The sequence below is a fragment of the Mus musculus genome, chromosome 14, assembly GCF_000001635.26.
Source record: "Mus musculus strain C57BL/6J chromosome 14, GRCm38.p6 C57BL/6J".
Classification (NCBI taxonomy): domain Eukaryota; kingdom Metazoa; phylum Chordata; class Mammalia; order Rodentia; family Muridae; genus Mus; species Mus musculus.
Genome location: NC_000080.6, coordinates 38,270,244 through 38,293,721, shown reverse-complemented (window position 1 = coordinate 38,293,721; position 23,478 = coordinate 38,270,244). Strand labels below are relative to the sequence as shown.

At 37.7% G+C, this 23,478-nt stretch overlaps 1 long non-coding RNA gene across 2 annotated transcripts in view; it reads right to left on the bottom strand.

Annotated features, from left to right (window-relative positions):
* Gm31456 overlaps positions 1–14,507 on the bottom strand; it is a 54,194-nt gene extending 39,687 nt beyond the window's left edge. For both annotated transcript variants that reach the window (XR_874529.2, XR_874528.2), the window contains exon 1: positions 14,424–14,507. This is a non-coding gene — a long non-coding RNA (predicted gene, 31456). The remainder of the gene's footprint in view (positions 1–14,423) is intronic.
* Between the last annotated feature and the right edge of the window lie 8,971 nt (positions 14,508–23,478).

Here is a 23,478-nt window from a genome sequence, read left to right as displayed (position 1 = left end):
ATTGGGAACACACAAAAACAGTGCACTTATCCCAGAAAGAGAATAAATGGTAGATCAAAGTATGGATACTAGCAGTTTCCAACATGAGTTTTATTGAAGGTGCTTATAGGAGTACAGACCGAGTTACTTATAGAAGCAGAAATGACTTAAAGACAACATTGTCACTTAAATTTCACCCAGAATGGATAACAACTCATGAAAGCTGGAACCTGCGTGCACATTAAACTCTATAAGCAGTTCAACAAGTTAGAAAATATCTTTTGGGGTAGCTCAGTTTATTACTACTTCTTCCAGATTGTTCATCTGGTCTTAGCCTCTTCTAGTCAGTTAGTTCAGTTGTGCTAACATGTCTTGAGCATTCCTTAAAGCTTATATATGCTTAGACAAGGAGTGGCCTAATGAATGTAAATTGTTTTAGTGACTTCCTGAAACTTTAAAGTTGCCTATTTCCTGATCTTAACAAATTCTTCCTTGAGGAAGAAATGTTTCACCTTGAATGAATATCCTTTGTCATAAAGAGCTTCACTCCAAGACAGATGGTTTTATCCCAGAAGAAAGTGCTATACAACAGAAATACAGATGTAAATGTAGCTTGATGATACAAGGCTTCTAAAGCTGTATTCAGAGTCTCTTTTCCCATTCATTGGTACAAAGAGCAGCAAATTTCTGGTGAAGATAGATTGGCTGAGAGCATTTTCTCATAGCTTCATAATGTGTCAGTCATTACTATTCTTGCTTTGGTCATACCATGAGTCTTTGATTAATGAGTATAACTTTTGTAATCCATTTATCAAGTGGTGAATACTCAAGCAAAGTCTGCAGAATTAATATGCTTGAAACATGAATCTAGGCAAAGAAGCATTATTAAACATCATATCATTGAAAAATGAATAGGCTCATTTAAATCCAAATTAAGGCTATCAATAGGAGGGCATCCTTTTCAAGGGCAAAAGATTCACAGTAGTCAGTCTTAAGACAATTAGGATTGGGTATTTGAAAGTACAGTATTTACAAGGGAAATATGTTAATGTTTGAGATTTTTTTAAAGTGTATAATATTTATGACTTTAATATATTCAACTATCTAGAAAAAAAGAGCTACCTGTTCTTTTATCCCTTTTTGATGTATGTATTTTCACTCCTGGTGAAAAATTTTTTAATATCCTTGGACTTTAATGAAGAGAATTCTAATACTATGTCTCTTGTCAAAAATGTGTTAACTAGATGGCCATTAAAATAGTAGTTATATACCAATGTTTATTGATGACATTGAACCATTAGAAACTAACAACACAAAAGCCTTGCTTCATAAGCTTTATTGAATATAAAACTGAATCATTCAGTAGGGATCATTTGGTTGCCAGAGTAGGAAATATGTCTGAATTTTTTAAACCTGTATTAGAAGTTAAGAGGTGGAGTGTTTGCTTAACAGTTCAATGTGTTCTTACTACCCTAGAGGAAGCTATGAGTTATGCTTCCAGAACACATGTAGGGGTGCTTATGACTGTAATTCCAGATCCAGGGCATAGGATGCCCTCTTCTGGCCCCCATAGACACCCGCACTCACAGGAACATAGCCATACATAAAGTAACAGACAGACAGATAGGCAGCTAGGCAGGCAAAGAGACTGTGTGTGTGTGTGTGTGTGTGTGTGTGTGTGTGTGTGTGTGTGTGTGTTTGTGTGTGAGAGAGGGCAGGGTTTAGAGGGGGAGAGAGAGCCTAATAATTTTTTAAAGGTGAAGGTATAGTTTTACTTATAAAGCTTTACCTATTCCAAATTATAAGAGGTACACCATATATTTGTTCAGTGATTTTATATGTGTATATAAATTATTTATGATATGACACGATAAAGATATTTAGATAAAGATATTTACACATACTAGCATATTTAACTAAAAATTATTTATTAACAGTTTTCAAATATTTAGTTCATAAATCTTGATATATATATTATTTAAGGAAGACAGATAATCTCTTCCATTCTCTTCTGTTATGGGTGTCCTTGATCCTTTACTTTTTTTCATATTCTATTCTAAGGCTAGAAGTTGGACTTGCAAAATAGGGTTGTAGGTGAAAAGCACCATTGTTAGAAATGAGACATCTGTGTATTTCATTTCCTAAGTGAATATGCAAACATGTCTTTATTTAAAGCTTATGAAATAACTGTATCTCCTGTGTGTGTTTCTGTGTATATGATATACTGTGTTAATTGTTATGGTTTTATCTCAGCTGGCTTAATTAACAATGCTATCAAGACAACTGGCTAGACTCTTGGCAAAAATAATATTAAGCAGTTTCACAACTTACTGTGAAATGGAAATTAAGATAACAAAGAGATACATTTATTTTTATTTTCTAAACTAACACCTGGTCTCTGCAAGAATGACTTTAATGTGTACAAATGATGTGCAGAGTAATTTGATAATATATATCAAAATCTATAACAATATGTATAAACAATGAAGCAAAAATTCAATTACTAGAAATTTATCCTAAGGAAATAATTAAGCATATGGTCAAAGTTTTCACATAATTAACTTCAAGGCTGTTCAGTTTACAGTTGTGGGTGGTAGTGAAAAAAATTGAAAAGACCAAAAATTTGCAACAACACAGAAGTAATTAAACTACTATTAAACATTTTTAGGACAGATAGTGAGAGAGTCACTGAAATGTTCTTCATAAGATGGACTCTGGTCCCTGTTTTCAACCTTCACATGAAAAGATGTATATAGTAGAAACAGCACAGGTTAGACCTGTGGGACTTGGGAAAAGAAACATGAGTAAGTAGAATAAAATAGCTTGTGCAGTCCATTAGGGGATTCTGTTAGGTCCTAGACTGTTTGTTTGGAATTGTTCAAGGTTATGTGGAAATAAAGATAGAAGAAAGGCATCTCTAGAAACAAACTTGTTCTTTTAAGAAAATACTTATTTTTATTATGTTGATGGGTACTTGATACAAGTGCCCCCATGCTGCAGACCCTCTGGGCCCCTTTGTCTGCATGGAATGGGTCTCTAGTCGCAGGTGGACAAATCGTAGGATGAGTTATGTGGAATCTGAATGTATTTTTCAAATCAAGCATCAGACTATTTATGCAGAAGACAATAAGGAAGTTGGGTGACATATTCGCAAGTTACAAATGAGGTAACCAGAATCTTACATAAAACAGGGGAATGTGAACACAAGAGGTCTAATGGGAACCACTTGGGATAGAATTCATTGATAACAACTAGGATCAACAAGGGCTCCACCTAAAATTCACTAATCTTAGAAGCCAGGGTCAAGGGCTTCGTGCCCTTGCCATAGTTCCTATTTTAGTCTATTGTATAGTCCACCTTCCCCGTGTGTATGGGTGTAACTTCGTTATAGTTCTAAGTATCTATTCTGGTTTCTCCTTTTGTCTGAAACTTCCTTCTTCCTTAGTGATGGTAAATTCCTGTGTAAGGGAGTGACCTAGCTTTTATTCAAAGTGATAGTGTAGTACCAGAGGCTATTCTGATTAGCAACATTCTTACTGAATTTTAAGCCCATGGTCTTGCTCAAGGACGTTCTAGGACTGTTGGAACACTGGTGGAAGGCTTTAGCTATGTCAGAATTCAATCTTAAAAGGCACTTATAATAGGAAAATACTGAAAGAGAGCATGTGGATCCATACACTAGACTAACAGGGAAATGGAAAATTAATGTATGGGTTAGAGAGGATGCCAGACTCCAGGAAGAGAGCTTCCTTGAAGCTCTTTGCCTCATGAGTGACTTTCAAGCCTCTCAGCTTAAGCTAACTCGACCAAGGCGCGTGACACCCGCAGATGTCAGGATTCTCTTTGGAGCTGGGATTACAGACATTTGTCAACCACCTGATGTGGGTACTGCAAATTGAACTCAGATCCTCAGGAAGAAGAGTATGTGCTTCTAACCACTGAGCTGTCTCTACAGCCCCTCCCCACCCCCAGAGTTGTTCTTTTAATTAGAAAGCTCAAAGGAGGGAGGGGAGACTGTGCTCTGTTACAACAGGAGCTTGAGGTTTTGTATGGCTTAAAGTGGGGAAGAGCATATTGGGGTTGCGGTTCCATGGATGGTTTTCTGGCCTTAGTTTTCTCTCCTCAGATTCATAAAGCAATTATATGTTGTAGTAATTATTCATGAGAAGGACGGGTGGATTCTAAGCAAACATTTTCCAGATTGAGATATTTTTTCCCTTTATTGGAGATGATGAGGACAAAAGACAGGAGAAAAAAAAAGGTGAAGAGTATCTCTCTGGATACTGGATACTTCCCGCTGCATAAGAGCTACAGAGAGCATTAGTGGAAGGGAACAGGAGAAAATAGCAGGCATAGGTAAGGAGCTGAATCTATTGTAGAATGGAATGGATGAAGCATCCTTGAAGCAGAAACTCAACATCATGCTATTTCATGGGTCCTGCAATTATAACCACAAATGGATTTCTCTGATGAAACAACACACTAAGAACAAACTAAAACAAAAGAAACAAACAAGTAAACATACAACAACAAAACAAGAAATTGAATTTTCCGTTCCTTAAGCCTAGTTTTTAACCAGGCTTCTTCTCGTAGGAGAAGTTCTGAGAGGGGTGCAGGGAGTACAAATTCCATCCTTAGCCATAATCAGATACCTAAAATATGGAGTTATTCCTTAAGGATGTTAAGCTGATCTGGAAAAAGGAAATTTAAGATTTTCTGAGTGTTGGTGAGAAAGAGAGTGTAAGTGACACAAAGAAGCCTTATGTTCAGCCTTTCATAGTCCTGAGCCTTGAGAAGTATGGTCATAGCATCAAGAAGAGGTACACATTGGATGGTCTATTTTTCCCTATCTCAGAGGTCGCTGGATCTGCCCTTAGGGGTTTTGAATACAGATCTCTCTTAACTGCTTCAAACTGACAAAAGGGAAACAGAGCAAGGGCTCCAGTTAGGATAACTCAAAGGAGAATTCATCTAAGAAGCCATGATAAAACAACAGAAAGCAATATTCTAGAATATAAGATAGCTTTGGTGATACTCTGTATTTTTGGAGCATACTATTTAAGGAAGGTAGTATCAGTAAAAAATATTAAAAATGAGACTGTTAGTACTAATATAATTCATCTGAGAGCATAGTTGAGAAAATAATTAGGTGGAGCTAGAGAAAGTACCCGAGGAACTGAAGGGATTTGCAGACCTAGGATACCCAAGATATAAGATATAATTTGCTAAACACATGAAACTCAAGAAGAATGAAGACTGAAGTGTGGACACTATGCCCCTCCTTAGAAGTGGGAACAAAACACCCATGGAAAGAGTTACAGAGACAAAGTTTGGAGCTGAGACAAAAGGATGGACCATGTAGAGATTGCCATATCCAGGGATCCACCCCATAATCAGCTTCCAAACGCTGACACCATTGCATACACTAGCAAGATTTTATCGAAAGGACCCAGATGTAGCTGTCTCTTGTGAGACTATGCTGGGGCCTAGCAAACACAGAAGTGGATGCTCACAGTCAGCTATTGGATGGATCACAGGGCTCCCAATGGAGGAGCTAGAGAAAGTACCCAAGGAGCTAAAGGGATCTGCAACCCTATAGGTGGAACAACATTATGAACTAACCAGTACCCCGGAGCTCTTGACTCTAGCTGCATATGTATCAAAAGATGGCCTAGTCGGCCATCACTGAAAAGAGAGGCCCATTGGACATGCCAACTGTATATGCCCCAGTACAGGGGAACGTCAGGGCCAAAAAATGGGAATGGGTGGGTAGGGAAGTGGGGGGGAGGATATGGGGGACTTTTGGGATAGCATTGGAAATGTAATTGAGGGTAATATGTAATAAAAAATATAAAAAAAGAGGAACAACAATATGAACTATCCAATACCTCCAGAGCTCCCTGGGACTAAACCACCAATCAAAGAAAACACATGGTTGGACTCATGGCTCTAGCTGCATATGTAGCAGAGGATGGCCTAGTCAGTTATCAATGATAGCAGAGGCCTTTGATCCTGTGAAGGATCTATGCCCCAGTGTAGGGGAATGCAAGGGCCAGAAAGTGGGAGTGGATGGGTTGGTTAGCAGGGGAAGGGGGAAGGTTTAGGAGGTTTTCTGAGAGAAAACCAGGGAAGGGGATAACATCTGAAATATAAATAAAGAAAATATTTATTAAAAATAAAGTTAAAAAAAGATATTTAGGGCAGTTCTGCCTTTATTGGAGGAAAGGAAACCATTTTAAGCATTTTTGACAGGTAAGACTGACATTTTTTGTCACTGTAATTGGTTACAGGATATAAGACCAAGGGTTTGGTGGAAAAGCTTGAAAAATTTTTCAATAGCTAACATAGGTGGAGAATCAGCCATTGAGTCCCCTCTATTACAACCTTGTGGGAAACACTATGAGTTTAGCATCAAAATTAACATATCTTTTGTTTAATAAGGTGAAATGTAACTGTTCAACTGGCTAGACCATGTACCAGAGTCCTGTAGGAGAATAAAGTAGCTGTAATCTGCTGTTAGATACCTCAGACTCCTATAGAAAGCACAAGCACCTGGAACCTTTAAAGAGAAGTCTGTTAAAGCCAGCAGCTATGTGACAGTTTAAAGAGAAATAGGATCCTATTGGGCCCTTTTAAAGGATTTTGTACTAAAGTTCCAAAGACACCCCTTGGATATCCTCAATCGAACTACTGAATTTGATGACAACGTATTTGGCAGCTACCTTTAATCAGAAAATAAGGATGGTTAAAGTACAGAAAGAAACATTATAGCTCCGAGGATTACTCTTCCAGAATGAGATACTGTTACACAGTTGATAGATACAGGTTTTAAATTTGTCTCAATATTTAAGAAGATAGTCCTGTTTTTTATCAGCTGTGGATAGCATCTACATAGCTGAAATGACATACATATGTGTGATATGTGTGTGTATGTGTTGGTGTGTGTATACATATATACATATGTCTGTATATATACAATATATATAAAATATACAGTATATATATATATATATATATATATATATATATATATAAAATGTGTGTACATAGAGGTGTATATACATAAAATTTGAACACTGGTTGGATTTCATTTAATGTGGTCTCCATGGCCTCCCTGATCAAGAGAATAGGTGACTTTCCACAGTTACAGAACTCTGGTTGTTTGAATATGCGTGGCCCAGGGAGTTGCCCTATTAGGAGGCATGGTGTTGTTGTAGTAGGTGTGGCCTTATTGGAGGAAGTGTGTCACTGTGGGGGTAGCCAATAAGATCCTCTCCCTAACCACATGAGAGCAAGTCTCCTATCAGTCTTTTTGTGACAATATAACACTCTCGGCACCTCCTGCACCTTGACTGCCTGCATGCTGCCATGCTCCCACCTTGATGATACTGAACCACTGTACCTGTAAGCCAACAGGTACAATTAAATGTGATACTTAAAAGAGTTGCTGTGGTCATGGTGTCTGTTCACAAGAGTAAAACCCAAAATAAAGCAAGAACATTCCCATTAAATTAAATTCTATTAAATTAAATCCAGTTCCCCTTATTAACCCTGGAGAGCAAGGAGAAAAATATCCAAACATTTTCCCTTTTAGCTCTTCTGACCACATTAGAAACCCCAAGTATGATTAGCATATACCCAGAAGATCAGTTATACTCTGGTATTTCGCTGTAACCAATCTGGTACTTTATGCAGCATTTTTTGTTTGTTTGTTTTTTCGAGACAGGGTTTCTCTGTGTAGCCCTGGCTGTCCTGGAACTCACTCTGTAGACCAGGCTGGCCTCGAACTCAGAAATCCACCTTCCTCTGCCTAAAGTGCTGGGTTTAAAGGCATGCACCACCACGCCCGGCTCTTAGGCAGTATTTTAATAGTTAGATATTCCCAAGTACACTTTGATTTGATATATTTTAGCCAGTTTTTGTAATTATGATCTTTGACCTTAGAAACTTTAATATTGCATGTATTATTCTTAACCTTCAATCTCTGAGTACCTGAAGTTACTTATTTGGACATTCATAACTTGTAAAAGCTGTCTATAAAATCAGCTGGGATGATCTATTCATCACCTCTTTTGTGACAGAATAGTGATATTTTCCAAGTCTTGCTGACACCATTTTAGGAAAGAACTCTGCTGAAGGGATACAATTAGCAGATGTTTGCGTCAAAAGATAGGACAAAAGCCATGTACTGGACCTTGAAAAATCTATTTATTTATTTTCTTGTTTTTTAAACAGACTATCCAATTTTTAAAAAATACTTAAAATCCTTAAAATGTTTCCTTTGATGTATATATTCACTTATATATAAAACACATGTAAAGACACAGACATCAGTTATTCTCATCTAAGTTCTAGGGACCATGTTATAGAGCCACATTTAGGATAATGATCAAAGGGATAACGTTTCATATTTCAGGAGATAACATATCATGGAGATAACCAGAATTATGTGATTATGTATATCTTGTCCTTAAAAGCAGTTTGAAGTATATTTATCCAAAAGATCATGTTAATTGTTCCAAAGAAAGATTCAGGACCCAGGACCGTTAGCCGCCATCATCATCATAGTTATTATTTTAGTTTTTGTTTTACTATGACCAAAATGAAGCTCAGCCAAGTTAACAATTTTTACTTTATAAGAGCACTTACTTATAAGTCAATTTGACACTCAGTATATGATAAAAGGAAACAAATCCTTGGCAAGAGCTTTCTAGGAGGAGTTAAAAATTAGCAGGTGATCTTCCTGAGATGGTTCTGGCATGGACTGTAAAGCTTTGATGGATTTACTTCTTTAAGCAAGGCTGAGACTACATTTGAGGAGAGATTCCTGCAATCAGTATGCTTTTCCTGGTATTATTAAATATACAACAGTTATTGACCCACACTTTTGAGCAGTTGTCTTCAGACCTATGAAGATGTACTTACTAACTTGTAGTGCTATATAGACAAACAGATAGTGATTCTGTAGAATTTTTTATTTGATTTGAATAATATTCAGAAGAACATTTTTAGAGATGGTATTAGCTGCTTCGCTAGAAAGATATAATAAAGTTAGAATGAAGAATAAAATGTGCCCACTCCTTATAATTATAAATAAAGGCTGCATAACAAGAAATACAGTGATATTTCATAATTACACTAAAAATAGAAATAGACTTGGGACAAATTTCTGTTCAAGGAAATACATTTAGGTCCAAAGCAAAAGTTAGAGGTATGCACTATGATAAGGCAAGGCCATTTAAAAACTTTTGCTTTGAACTTATAATAAATGTATAGAAAGAAATACTGCTATATCAGCATCCTTCTGTAATTCTCTTCTAAATAACAATTTATTTTTGAGGAATATTTGCTAAAAAGGTATAAAAAGCCAAGAGAAAAGAAATAAAGTTGTTAGTTGAATGGCTTGGCTTGGTGAGCTCTACCCCATCCATCCATCCATCCATCCATCCATCCATCTATACATCCATCCTTCCATCCATCCATCGAAAAGTATATGTCTGTTATTCTAAATTTATGTGTATAGGTATATGTTTATATATGTAATCATGCATGTATACTTGTGGAGTTGATTGTGACAGATGGTCTGGCCTGGCTAGAGTGTGAGTATATGAATGGTATATATGTTTGTGCATATTTGCCTGTAAAAAGCATCTTAATTCTTTTCGTTTCCTTCCTTCTGGTTCACAAAGAGCTAACTAGCTTAGTCAGAGAAGCTTTTTTTTTTGGTTTGTTTTATATTGTTTTGTTTTTGTTTTTCTTTTTGCTTTTTTAAGTATTTATTTCATTTACATTTCCAATGTTATCCCAAAAGTCTCCCACCCGCTCCGCCACCTACTCCCCCACCCACCCACTCCCACTTCTTGGACCTGGCGTTCCCCTGTACTGAGGCAGATAAAATTTGCATGATCAATGGGCCTCTCTTTCCACTGATGGCTGACTAGGCCATCTTCTGATACATATGCATCTAGAGACACGAGCTCTGGGGGGTACTGGGTAGTTCATATTGTTGTTCCACCTATAGGGCTGCAGATCACTTCTTTTTGCTGACTTAACAGCTATAAGGGGCACTAACAATAAATCCTTTACTTAATCCCCTGCTTCTAAACAGCATGTGCTAATCACCACATAGAACTTATTAAAGCACAAGTAATACAAACTGAATAAATTTCCCCAGCACTTCATGAAGCACAGAACAGTAATAAAGAGTTAAGTTTTCAGCACTTCACAGAAGAGCAAGAAAGAGTTAAGTTTCCATAGTTCTTATTTAAGCATAAAGAGTTATATAAAGCACAGAGAGTTATAATGTTTAAAAAAATCACAGAATTAAAGAGAAAGGAAACCAGTAGTTTTTAACTATATAATAACTTTAATAAAGAACAGAGTTAAGGAGAAAAGAACTCAGCAGTTTTTAATCATAGAAAAACTGAGAAAGATTTTAGGATTTTTTTTTTTTTGATATATAGTCATGTACATTTATTTATCACCATGTCACTAGTTTTGTGAAGAACACTTTAAAATTTTTAAATTTTTTTCTTTTTTTTTAATTAGGTATTTAGCTCATTTGCATTTTCCATGCAATACCAAAAATCCCCCATACCCACCCACCCCCACTCCCCTACCCACCCACTCCCCCTTTTTGGCCCTGGCGTTCCCCTGTACTGGGGCATATAAAGTTTGCGTGTCCAATGGGCCTCTCTTTCCAGTGATGGCCGACTAGGCCATTTTTTGATACATATGCAGCTAGAGTCAAGAGCTCCGGGGTACTGGTTAGTTCATAATGTTGTTCCACCAATAGGGTTGCAGATCCCTTTAGCTCCTTGGGTACTTTCTCTAGCTCCTCCATTGGGAGCCCTGTGATCCATCCATTAGCTGACTGTGAGCATCCACTTCTGTGTTTGCTAGGCCCCAGCATAGTCTCACAAGGGACAGCTACATCTGGGTCCTTTCGATAAAATCTTGCTAGTGTATGCAATGGTGTCAGCGTTTGGATGCTGATTATGGGGTGGATCCCTGGATATGGCAGTCTCTACATGGTCCATCCTTTCATCTCAGCTCCAAACTTTGTCTCTGTAACTCCTTCCAAGGGTGTTTTGTTCCCACTTCTAAGGAGGGGCATAGTGTCCACACTTCAGTCTTCATTTTTCTTGAGTTTCATGTGTTTAGGAAATTGTATCTTATATCTTGGGTATCCTAGGTTTTGGGCTAATATCAACTTATCAGTGAGTACATATTGTGTGAGTTCCTTTGTGAATGTGTTACCTCACTCAGGATGATGCCCTCCAGGTCCATCCATTTGGCTAGGAATTTCATAAATTCATTCTTTTTAATAGCTGAGTAGTACTCCATTGTGTAGATGTACCACATTTTCTGTATCCATTCCTCTGTTGAGCGGCATTTGGGTTCTTTCCAGCTTCTGGCTATTATAAATAAGGCTGCTATGAACATAGTGGAGCATGTGTCCTTCTAACCAGTTGGGGCATCTTCTGGATATATGCCCAGGAGAGTTATTGCTGGATCCTCCAGTAGTACTATGTCCAATTTTCTGAGGAACCGCCAGACTGATTTCCAGAGTGGTTGTACAAGCCTGCAATCCCACCAACAATGGAGGAGTGTTCCTCTTTCTCCACATCCTCACCAGCATCTGCTGTCACCTGAATTTTTCATCTTAGCCATTCTGACTGGTGTGAGGTGGAATCTCAGGCTTGTTTTGATTTGCATTTCCCTGATGATTAAGGATGTTGAACATTTTTTCAGGTGCTTCTCTGCCATTCGGTATTCCTCAGGTGAGAATTCTTTGTTCAGTTCTGAGCCCCATTTTTTAATGGGGTTATTTGATTTTCTGAAGTCCACCTTCTTGAGTTCTTTATATATGTTGGATATTAGTCCCCTATCTGATTTAGGATAGGTAAAGATCCTTTCCCAATCTGTTGGTGATCTTTTTGTCTTATTGACGGTGTCTTTTGCCTTGCAGAAACTTTGGAGTTTCATTAGGACCCATTTGTCAATTCTCGATCTTACAACACAAGCCATTGCTGTTCTGTTCAGGAATTTTTCCCCTGTGCCCATATCTTCAAGGCTTTTCCCCACTTTCTCCTCTATAAGTTTCAGTGTCTCTGGTTTTATGTGAAGTTCCTTGATCCACTTAGATTTGACCTTAGTACAAGGAGATAGAAATGGATCGATTCACATTCTTCTACATGATAACAACCAGTTGTGCCAGCACCAATTGTTGAAAATGCTGTCTTTCTTCCACTGGATGGTTTTAGCTCCCTTGTCGAAGATCAAGTGACCATAGGTGTGTGGGTTCATTTCTGGGTCTTCAATTCTATTCCATTGGTCTACTTGTCTGTCTCTATACCAGTACCATGCAGTTTTTATCACAATTGCTCTGTAGTAAAGCTTTACGTCAGGCATGGTGATTCCACCAGAGGTTCTTTTATCCTTGAGAAGAGTGTTTGCTATCCTAGGTTTTTTGTTATTCCAGATGAATTTGCAGATTGCTCTTTCTAATTCGTTGAAGAATTGAGTTGGAATTTTGATGGGGATTGCATTGAATCTGTAGATTGCTTTTGACAAGGTAGCCATTTTTACAATGTTGATCCTGCCAATCCATGAGCATGGGAGATCTTTCCATCTTCTGAGATCTTCTTTAATTTCTTTCTTCAGAGACTTGAAGTTTTTATCATAGAGATCTTTCACTTCCTTAGTTAGAGTCAAGCCAAGATATTTTATATTATTTGTGACTATTGAGAAGGGTGTTGTTTCCCTAATTTCTTTCTCAGCCTGTTTATTCTTTGTGTAGAGAAAGGCCATTGACTTGTTTGAGTTAATTTTATATCCAGCTACTTCACTGAAGCTGTTTATCAGGTTTAGGAGTTCTCTGGTGGAATTTTTGGGGTCACTTATATATACTATCATATCATCTGCAAAAAGTGATTATTTTGACTTCCTCTTTTCCAATTTGTATCCCCTTGATCTCCTTTTGTTGTCGAATTGCTCTGGCTAATACTTCAAGTACTATGTTGAAAAGGTAGGGAGAAAGTGGGCAGCCTTGTCTAGTCCCTGATTTTAGTGGGATTGCTTCCAGCTTCTCTCCATTTACTTTGATGTTGGCTACTGGTTTGCTGTAGATTGCTTTTATCATGTTTAGGTATGGGCCTTGAATTCCTGATCTTTCCAGAACTTTTATCATGAATGGGTGTTGGATCTTGTCAAATGCTTTTTCTGCATCTAACGAGATGATCACGTGGTTTTTGGTTATCTGATGAGAACCTAATCAGGAAATCCTGTGCACGGCTCAGACCCCCTGATCAGCATATGACTCTGTCTGAAGTGCTTATTAATTTTTTTTCTGGGATGTTATATAAGTATCACACCTTATATTCATGGTATATAATATTACTTTAATTGATTTTCATAGAAATATATCTTTGGAACTTTTACTAATGCTTTCAATACCCTACTTTTTGTGTAACTTTGCATTTAATACCTTGTAATTATTCATGCATGCCCATTATCCCCAGTTACATGTTCTTGCTATGACTTATTGTCGTGAAATCAACTCCACATAGCCATTGATTATGAAATCATGAGTCACAGTCATCCATTTCCCTTATTACATTGATCATCTCAAGATAAACGATGAAAAATAGGCTAATGTAATGCAGGTGGAGATACTTATGGTATTTTATATTTATCATTTCAAGAATGTTGAGGTGGAAAATAACAAACACCATCCATGTATGAAGCACAGCAGACCTTGTGTCATATTCTAAATTCTTTTTAAATAGGAATTTGCTTTGTACTCATTATTAAAATACTGCTTCTCATAAAGATTTTTACTTTTTTGACAGATGGTCTAATTTTCTAGTTCAGGCTGTCTTGGAACCTATGATCTTCCAGCTTCTCCTTCACTGATGCTTGGATTATAGTCATGTACCACCATACAAAGCCCTGATAATAATGTTATTCAAAAAAGAGAAAATGGACTGGGGAGACAGTTCAGTGGATAAAATGTTTGCTGTGTGGGTATGAAGACATATACTTAGATGCACATCAGCTATGTAAAAGACAGGCATGGGAGAATTAACCTTTAAGCCCAGACTTGAGAGAGACTAAAGGAAGATAGACAAATACAGGGAGATTGCTACGCCAGGATGTTTAGACAGCACCATATTTGCTGAGATATACCTTGTCTCAAAAATAAAAGAAATCAAGAGACAAAAGGTTACTAATAGTTCTACTGAGCTATAAAGTAAGATAATCAACTGAAATGGTACCATAATGGCAATAGAACCCACAGCAGTATGAATGGATCTAAACCCACTCAGCGTGAGGAAATCATGTCTGGTATTATAAACCTAGCCAAGAGCCTGAGACTGGAAAGAGACCCTAGAGGACAACTGGTACTGTCATGTTACTAAAGTCATATAGTTTCTAATTACCTTCTAAATGCTTATCCTTGTACCTAGAGAGGTGAGCAGTTGTCACATCTTCTTATAGAATCTTTTTGAAGCAGGCAGGGGCTGTTACAGAGATGCAAAATGCAGAGAACAAGGGATTCTGGGTTGCCTAGGCCTAAATGTGACATACATGTGTTGTCATAATTACTTAACCTCAAATCACAGTTTCTATCCTGCCTTTGAGCATTCAGTTACCACACTAAAGACACATAACTTTTATTTTTATGATAAGACTTTATTAGCACTAGAGTTGAGCAGATAACTACCCTTAATGCTATTAGAATCTATTTACCCATAGCAAATTATAACTTGCTATGTTCCATCTGGGCTTCTCTTAACTCCAATTGACAAGCTCTCATGTCCATGTATTCACAACTCACCTTATGGCGGCTTCCTCCTCTCTCCCACTTCTCCTGGTTCTCCTCTGAACCCAAGTCCAGGAACCCCAAACCACAACTATGTCTTTTCTGCCCATCTATTGACTGGCAGTATCTTTATTTAACCAAAAGGTTTAAATTAGGGACAAGGTCACATTGTACATGCATGCAGGTTCTCTTCATCGGGGTAACCGGGCCTTGGGGGCCAGTATTTAGCATTATAATACAAGCAAAAGACCAAACCCCAACATACATGTAAGAACACCACTACATCTAAGGCTCAGGAAACATCTTGGACAAGAAGAGAAAGTGCTGGAAAGCAATGATGTCTATTTCTAGATAGTGTTTTCTGGGCAGGACATGAGTTTTGCACACATGAACTTTACAAGACCTGCAAAGTCTACACTAGTCGACATTCCAACACATTACAAGGCCCAATCCTAGGTGAAGAGATATTAGCTGTAAATGGCTGCTGAGAAATGCAGCATCAATTTTCTCCACAGATGGGCTCCCAATCCTAAGTGATCAGGTCTAAACACCTGCACATACAGACAGCACTAATTGAATTTAAAAGAGGCCATGAGTTTGAGAAGTTATGTGAGGAGTACAGGAGGATTTGGAGAGGTGAGAGGGATGGAAATGCTACAAACCCAATGAACTTTTGCATAAGATAAATTTTGAAAAAGCAGAAGATGCAAAAATTAATCTCTGATTTTGCAATATACACAGACCACAGACAAGCACACATGCACATATATGTTTAAAACACACACACACACAATTACATACAAACAAAATATAGCCAGGGATAGGTAAAAATATCACCTAATATTTTTATTATTTATTCCAAAAAAATGATGAAGGACAAGTCTCAGAAAAAAATCACAAAAATAGTGTTTATCTTTATAAAATATTAAAATTATTAGAACAAATTTTATAGCTATAAATATCTTGATATATAAATACAAAACTGTTTGATATATAATGTTTGAATCAATATTTTGATATAAGAAGCAATGACTGCATTGCAATGCATGAATTATTATAGCTATAATCCATTGGATAGTACATTACGAATACTATGAAGAAAACTACATGCTTTCAGAGGAAAATTACACCAATTCTAATCAACAATTCAGAAGAACACTTTAGAAATTTGAATGATTAAAGATACTCTCTATGTAGAATATACAGACGCTGTCATAACACAGAAGAGTTGACAGGGCATTTCTTAAGATCATGTTAAGAGCAAGAGGAACCATAATTATGTGCATTAGCACAGAGACATATAATATAAGGAACTATGAGCATAAAATGAAGAGAAAAACTACTGTCACAAAGGAAATAACTCCAATAGCTTAATCCAATGGAGAAAAGACTGTTACTGTGAATAAATTAATGGGGAAACCTCTCAGCCATGTTATTTTCACTTGGCAGCAAACTTAAGAAAGATTAGTTAAGAAATCACCAGTAGAGGGCTCGGTAGATGGATAAGTACCATGAAAGCCGAGAAACCTGAAATCAAATTTCCAGCACTCAGAGAAAAAGCTACATGTGCCCCCCCCCCCCCCACGCACGCATGCACACATGCACACAGACACATACACAAAACTCTCAGCCCAGTACTACAGTATACATAGAGGGATTGTTCTCTCATGTTGGCTGCTAACCTTGCTCCAGGTTCAATTGCAGATGTTGATTTAAGGGAATACGGTAAGATATAGCAGGACATTCCTCAGGCATCTGCCGATATGCAACACTCCCATACATACACATAAATGCACACACACCACACATCCATAACAAAATAAAGAAATTGTCAATGGACGTATAACAAGTAAACATGCACTGGGTGTGACAACTCCAACAAAATATCCAGGAAATTTTTTAGTCAGTTTCATTTAAAAAATCAGATACAGAGGGTGGAATGTACATTTTAAAGTAGTGTGGGTGGGTGCATTGTGCTGTTTAAGGTGATTATAAACAGACACTTCAATGGTAGCTGGTAAGGGTATAATTTAAATTTGTAATATGTATAAATATAAAGCTATTCACATAAAATAAAACGTAATCTATATCCACATGCAGATATGGGTAAAAATATAGAATTTATAAATTGTACAGAAATATTCACTAGAATACATGGTTCATAATGACATATAAGTAGCTACTGTTACACACTGTCAATACCATGAAGAATGTGGTCCAGGGAGCAATATACCTAGTCTTGAGATTGCCAGAGGTTCAGAGTCCAGACGAGGAAACCTGCCTGATACTCTTCTCTATACGTTATTAAAAAAAAATGTGAAAAGGTTTGAATGGAATATCTAATAATGTAATAGGTCCCAAATATATTTTCTGACATGGAGAAGTTGGCTTTCCTAGAACTGTACATTGCTGGAGGTCATTGCTTGATATTAACAGCCCCTTCTTTAGTGTAGGTGGTGAGCTGCCCAAGGGATGCTGTGTTCAACCTATACTCTGAGGATGAAGAAAACAGACCTTCATGGTACCCAGATATGCCTCTGTTCACACTATCCTAATAGTAATATTTGTGGAGAAAGACAAGGGATACTATTGGGAGATTATGTGAGGGGCCGTGTGGGGTGCATCTGAAAACAAACTTTAACTTCATCCATTTCATACTCTCAGTTTCTCTGAGGGTAAATGTGACAGAAGAACTAAATCATTCTATCACATATCATTCAAAATTAATTTGAAATAAGACATCATAGGTGCCTCAATATGAAAGAGATAAATGGGTGCTGTACTTTCAGCTGACAAAGGACATGAGTTCAAAGACTGACAAAACACCAGGAGAAAGACTGTTCCAATGTAAGTCAACACAGAAACTAAGCTTTCTCTGAGTACTTTACATGGACAAATTCTTTTGTTCCTCTAGACTAAAATTATTAATCAAATTTATATAATACCATCAGTTCACATTCTTAATAATGCAATTAGTCACTGTGTAAATAGTCCAGGCCTGTGTAAATGACTTGTAAATTCATGTTAAATATTTGGCTTCTTGCCTATGTACCAGTTGTGAGGAGATGACAGAAAGTAGCCCCCAAGAAGATAATCAAATTGCAGCCTTTTTGCATCTGAGCAAAAATGTATCAGGGTTGTTTAATAAACCTGGGAGGCTGTAAGGATTCTGCTGGCTTGCTCTAAAAGTTGTGTGTAAGGTCAAATGTTTGCAAACATACATCCACTGTTTCTGACCTGTAGCTCAGCAATTTAGGCAGCTCCTGTTGTCTCCCTGACACATCAGTCCTCAGGTACACAAAACACCTTGTTTTCCATAACATTCATCTTCTGAAAGGGAATCTAATTAACCCACAGCTCCTGCATTCATTTTGCAGATGGAATATCTATTTTGCTTTGTGAGCCCAGCAGTTGTGACAATGGGGTTGTCACCTTGTTCAGCAAATGGGGGAATCTCACAAACACCATGATAGAAACCCAATTAAAAATTAAATAATATAAACCTTACGGCAAATGCCCTTCTGCTGTGGAGATGCACAGCTAAATTTTCCCCCAAGTTTTACCTGCATCCCTGACAGCTATGCTTTCTGTATCCTTCTAATATTCTATGTTCTTTCTTTCCTTTTTCTAGATGTTGGCTTATAAACTATTTACTCCATGGAGGAGCTACAATAAATATAAACTGAGGCAAAGGCAAAATCCTCTAATGTTTCCAATTCTGAAGGCTCGAGCTTGGCACATTATATAACAGATGCTATGTGATAAACTGACACTAACCTATTTCACTAATAAGTTTTTAGCAATACAAAAATAGCAATGATGTGCTATTGCAAATGCCACTGCTGATTGCTCCCCTATAATTTCCTGCATAGGGTTGTGACAAATAATTTTCCTTTTTCCTATGACATTCCCTGATAAGCTTTCTTAGCAATGTGCCTGCACTTCAATCTTGATTATAAAACCCTGACTTATCTCCCTAATCTGATGTCTTCCAAACGCTGTACCTTCAATCATACCACTCTTAATGACAGCTGGCCTCATCTCTTCCTTCTGCCCCTCCAGAATTTTTCTCATTCTCCAGCACACAGAAGATCAATGTGTGTAGACTTAAACAAGGATGTGCTTTCTGGAAAGCACTGGCAATTTACAGGTTGTGAAAGAAACCAGAAAATGATAAGGCCAAGGTTTAGTTTCTGTGGATCCTTCCTTGGATGTCCTTGGTTTCACTCAATGTTGTCCAATCAATGCCTCTTTCAGTGTGGTCTTCTATACATGACCACCTACACTATGGTGATTCTAATTCTTCTCTTCATCCCTTCAATATAGCAGTTGAACAGATCTGTTGCCCAGAACCTTCAACATGTAACTTTGCTTCTTCCAATCATGACTCGAATAAATAAATAAATAGCCCCCCTTTCAGTGTAACACTTCCCTAATGTAATGATTTCATCAAAATGTCATTTATGTTTTATGTAAGTAGCATCCATTCTTCTACCTAAGCTCATTTCTTTGGGCTCATTTGTCTGTATTTAGGTGGAGACTAAATCAAGTGGCACAATTTCTGGGGACAGAGAGAACAAGATAGACCCTTGTCCTTTACCATGTTGCCTCAGAGTATCTACACATTGCCTTCCTGACAGATAGTGATACCTTTTATGTGAAGTGATGGATATAAATACTTAGAGAGATTCTTTCTTATCAGGCTAGACTAGAAGAAGACAGAAGCAGATATTCTTAAAAACTGTGCTGGTGCATTGTTGTAGCTGGTACAGACAAACTTGTAACAGACAAATTATCCATCATTTTTACACCTCATATTTCATTCAGGACATGGTAGAACTCATGGGTATCATTTTGGAAGCTCAGTAATCATAGATTTATGAGGTCTGTCAATTAGTTATCTTCTTTCCAGTGAGGCTCAAAGGTATTGTAGTGTTAAGTCGAATCCAAGAACTCACTACACAAAATAAGCACAGGGGGGAAATGAAACTCTTAGATGTATTGTTAGGTCAGGTTCTAGCAAGAGTAATCTCTCCATCTGTTCTCCTTTAATACTTCTATCATATAAAGGTGTTACTGTTTAGATTTAGAGCAGTTGTTCTCAACCTATGGGTCTTGACCCTCACAGGGATCATAAATCAGATATCCTGTATCAGATATTTAAATTAGGATTCATACAGCAGAAAATTACAGTTATGTAGTAGTAACAAATTCATCTTATGTCTGGGTATTACCATAATATATGAAGGGAGTTAAACAGTCACTGTTGGTGTCAGAGCCTTTGGTAGGTTTTGTGGGTTGGCCTTTTGCACTGTGTATTTAGATTCAGATTTCTGTGCACTAAGATCTGATTTCTATGCCCAGACATCTATCCATAGTCCAGACAATGGCATGGTCAAGTGTCTTCTGTCTCAAAATTATGTAAAACTTGTTTTCCATTGTCTGTGATTGTCATAAAGAACTGATTCAGCCTATGACTGGAAAGAAGAGATAGAAGTACTGGACTTCTGATCACCAGGAGTCCTAGGTAGAGAGAAAGTAGAGAAGACCCATGAGGAGGGACAAAGAGGAGTGGTGAATCATGCAATGAGACCAGGAGAATTTGCCATAAAGCCCCAATGAGAGTGTTGTCATAAGGACAAACATGAACCAGAGTGAGCCATGGGAAGAAAAGATCGGTAACAGGGCACATGTCTAGGTATTAACAGCTTTAGATGGTTAGAATAGTTTAGAATCTGCCCAGAATAGTTACCAACAACATATTTAATAAAAACATAGGTCTCTATGTCATCTACTTGGGAGCTCTTCCTCTGGTAACCTGCTTCTCCTCATTGCCTCCTCAGCTACTATTGCCAGTATGATGGTTTGAAGGAGAAATACTTCCCATTGCCCATCATCTTGGGCATTTGAACACTTGATTCCCTGTTGATGGTGCTGCTTGGGAAAGTTTAGTTGGAGGAAGTACTTCACTGAGAGTGGCCCTTGAGAATAAAAGGCCTCACCTATATCTAGTTTGCTTGCTCTTTCTTGTGTTTGTGATTGAGATATGAGCTCTCAGCTTCTTATTCCTCCTCCACCATGACAGCTGATGCTGCCAGTCTTCCTGTCATGATAGACTCTCATCTCTCCAGAACTGTAATCTAAAATAAGCTCTTCTTCAAGTTGCCTTGGCATGGTGTTTTACCACATCATCAGGAAAAAAAAATGAAAAAAGAAAAGAAGAAAGAAACCTAACATGGGCAGCATCCACAGCATCTATTAAGAGTCTGTTCGAGGGACTGAGAATTTCTTTCTAGTATCTGATCTCTATGTTCTGTGTAAAAGCAAGGAAGCCAACTGTTTCATTTTTAAAAATAACTGCAACTTGTTCTGATCCCATGATGTTGACTAGGTTTCTAAGACATGAAAGATTGTTTTCCTGAAATAGACAGAGGTGAAAGGATGTTTGGATACAGCAGACACTTGAAAGGATGCTTGGATGATGAAGGATTATAAATATGACCCAACAGACAGTGGGAGACAAACACTGAGTCTTGGCTTGGTTTGCCCCACCTTGGTATTCTTCTCTAAAAGCACACACGTATTGGTTCACCTTACATTGTGTTGTTGAGCTCAACTCATGAAAGTGTGCCGCCATTGAGAAAAGAAACTTGCTCAAGGACTGCTTGGGAGTTTCCTGTGGCAGATTGCCACTTCCCCAGCCTCACCTAGTTGGCAAGCCTAGCAGTTTCTTTAGGATTGAACTACAGTTGCCAATTTGTGCCTAATGTTTGCTTGCTGAAGGAACTGGATTGTAGCGGATGTTTTGTGCCTGTTTTCTGCCTGCCTAGAGGACTAGTTTGCAGCTGCTGAGTTGTATTTGGTGTTTTTTTTTTTTTTTTTAGGGTTGAACTGCTGCCCAAGATGATCAATCTCACCCCCAAAGAACTATTGCTGAACAGTTCCACTTCCCCCATATTCTAATAATTTTTCTATTCCACTACTTCCACTGGGTGTTGCAAAAAAAAATTATGCCTACAGAAAACTCTATTCCAAATGGAGGAAAATAGAAACTTGTGTTTCAGGTACCCATTGATATAGATTGGCTGAATTTGCAGATGGGTGGGTTTCTTTAGCTACCTTATGTTAGTACCCTACTATGTTAAGTACCCTGTAGTGTGTTTGTGTAGGTCCCTAAATGAATTGGAGAAAAATTGCTGTCTTCAAGTTTGAGAAACACTAATTCACTTCCTTCAATAAATTTATCATCTCAAATACTTTTGAGGTAGCCTTTCCTGTCTTTGGCTCTTTGTTAGGCATATATGGACATGGATAGAACTATCCTAATCACAGAGCACAGAATGGATATTAGAAGAATGGAAACTTGTCTCTCAGTTTTGTAAGCTAAAAGTCCAAGGTAACTGTCTTAGTAAGTTGGTCTATCCTTGTGACCACAAGGATGGCTTTGTTCCATGAAGAAGATACAAACAAGAATAGATGCAACTTTACTTGATTCTATGAGTAAGAAGAGGCAAGCCATTAGATGATAGCTTATATCCAGTGGAAAAAAACATGAAAGAACAGAGTCTAGGAACAAATCATTTAATAATATATCTAAAAATCATGGAGAAGTTGAATAGTAATAAATAAATGAGAGTACAGCTTATATATATATATATATATATATATATATACATATATATATATATATATATATATATATATATATATATATTATAAACACCCCAAAACACAAGAATCAGGAGACTTGAAAGATATCTCATCAGTTAACAGAGTTTTGCAGCTCTTTCAGATGATCTGAGTTTTGGGCAGTTGACACCTGCCTATAACTTGAGCTCAAGAGAAATTATGTCTCTGGATTTATGGGCACCTGTAGTCACAGTCATATGTACAAACACACACACACACACACACACACACACACACACACACACCCTTGCACACGCAAAAACATGTTGGAGATTGGTTCTAATGCTTTGATTCATTCGGGAATCTGCATGTCCAAATGTTAAGGTCCTTGTCCCCAGTTGGTTTTTGGTCAATCAAAAAAGATGTCAGTGGCTAATGACTGGGCAAAGGGAGATGGGGAGGGAGTCTTCGGCTTGAGCAGATTAGAATGCACTGGGAAGGAGCCAGAGGATCCCCAGGATGTGGGTGGGGGTGGAGAGATGGAAGAAAAGAGCTGCAGCAAGAAAAGTCAATGAGCCAGATAAGAATTCAGGTGGGTGGCCACTGGCCACTTCCCCACTTGGGCCTATGGTAGCAGGGGGAAGGTTTAAGAGTGTCCAGGCTTTGAGGGGGCCAAGGTACTTTAGAAATAAGCTAGTGTGTGTGTGTGTGTGTGTGTGTGTGTGTGTGTGTGTGTTTGTGTGTGTGTGTGTGTGTGTGTGTGTGTGTGTGTGTCTTTTACTGGAGGATCCAAAGATAGCTACTTGGTGGGGCTTGCTTGTGTGATCTGCTGGGAGCCAAAGTAGTATAGCCAAAACTCAACACTACACAAACACACACAACACATAAGCAAGGTAAAGGAAGTAGAAAAAAGCAAAAATTAATTAAATTCAATTAGATCGGTCAAATATTGTGTATCCAAAACAAACAACACAGTGAGGACATAACCTACAGGTATTAACTTCATTCTGACCATAATATTATCTACACAATATATACTAACA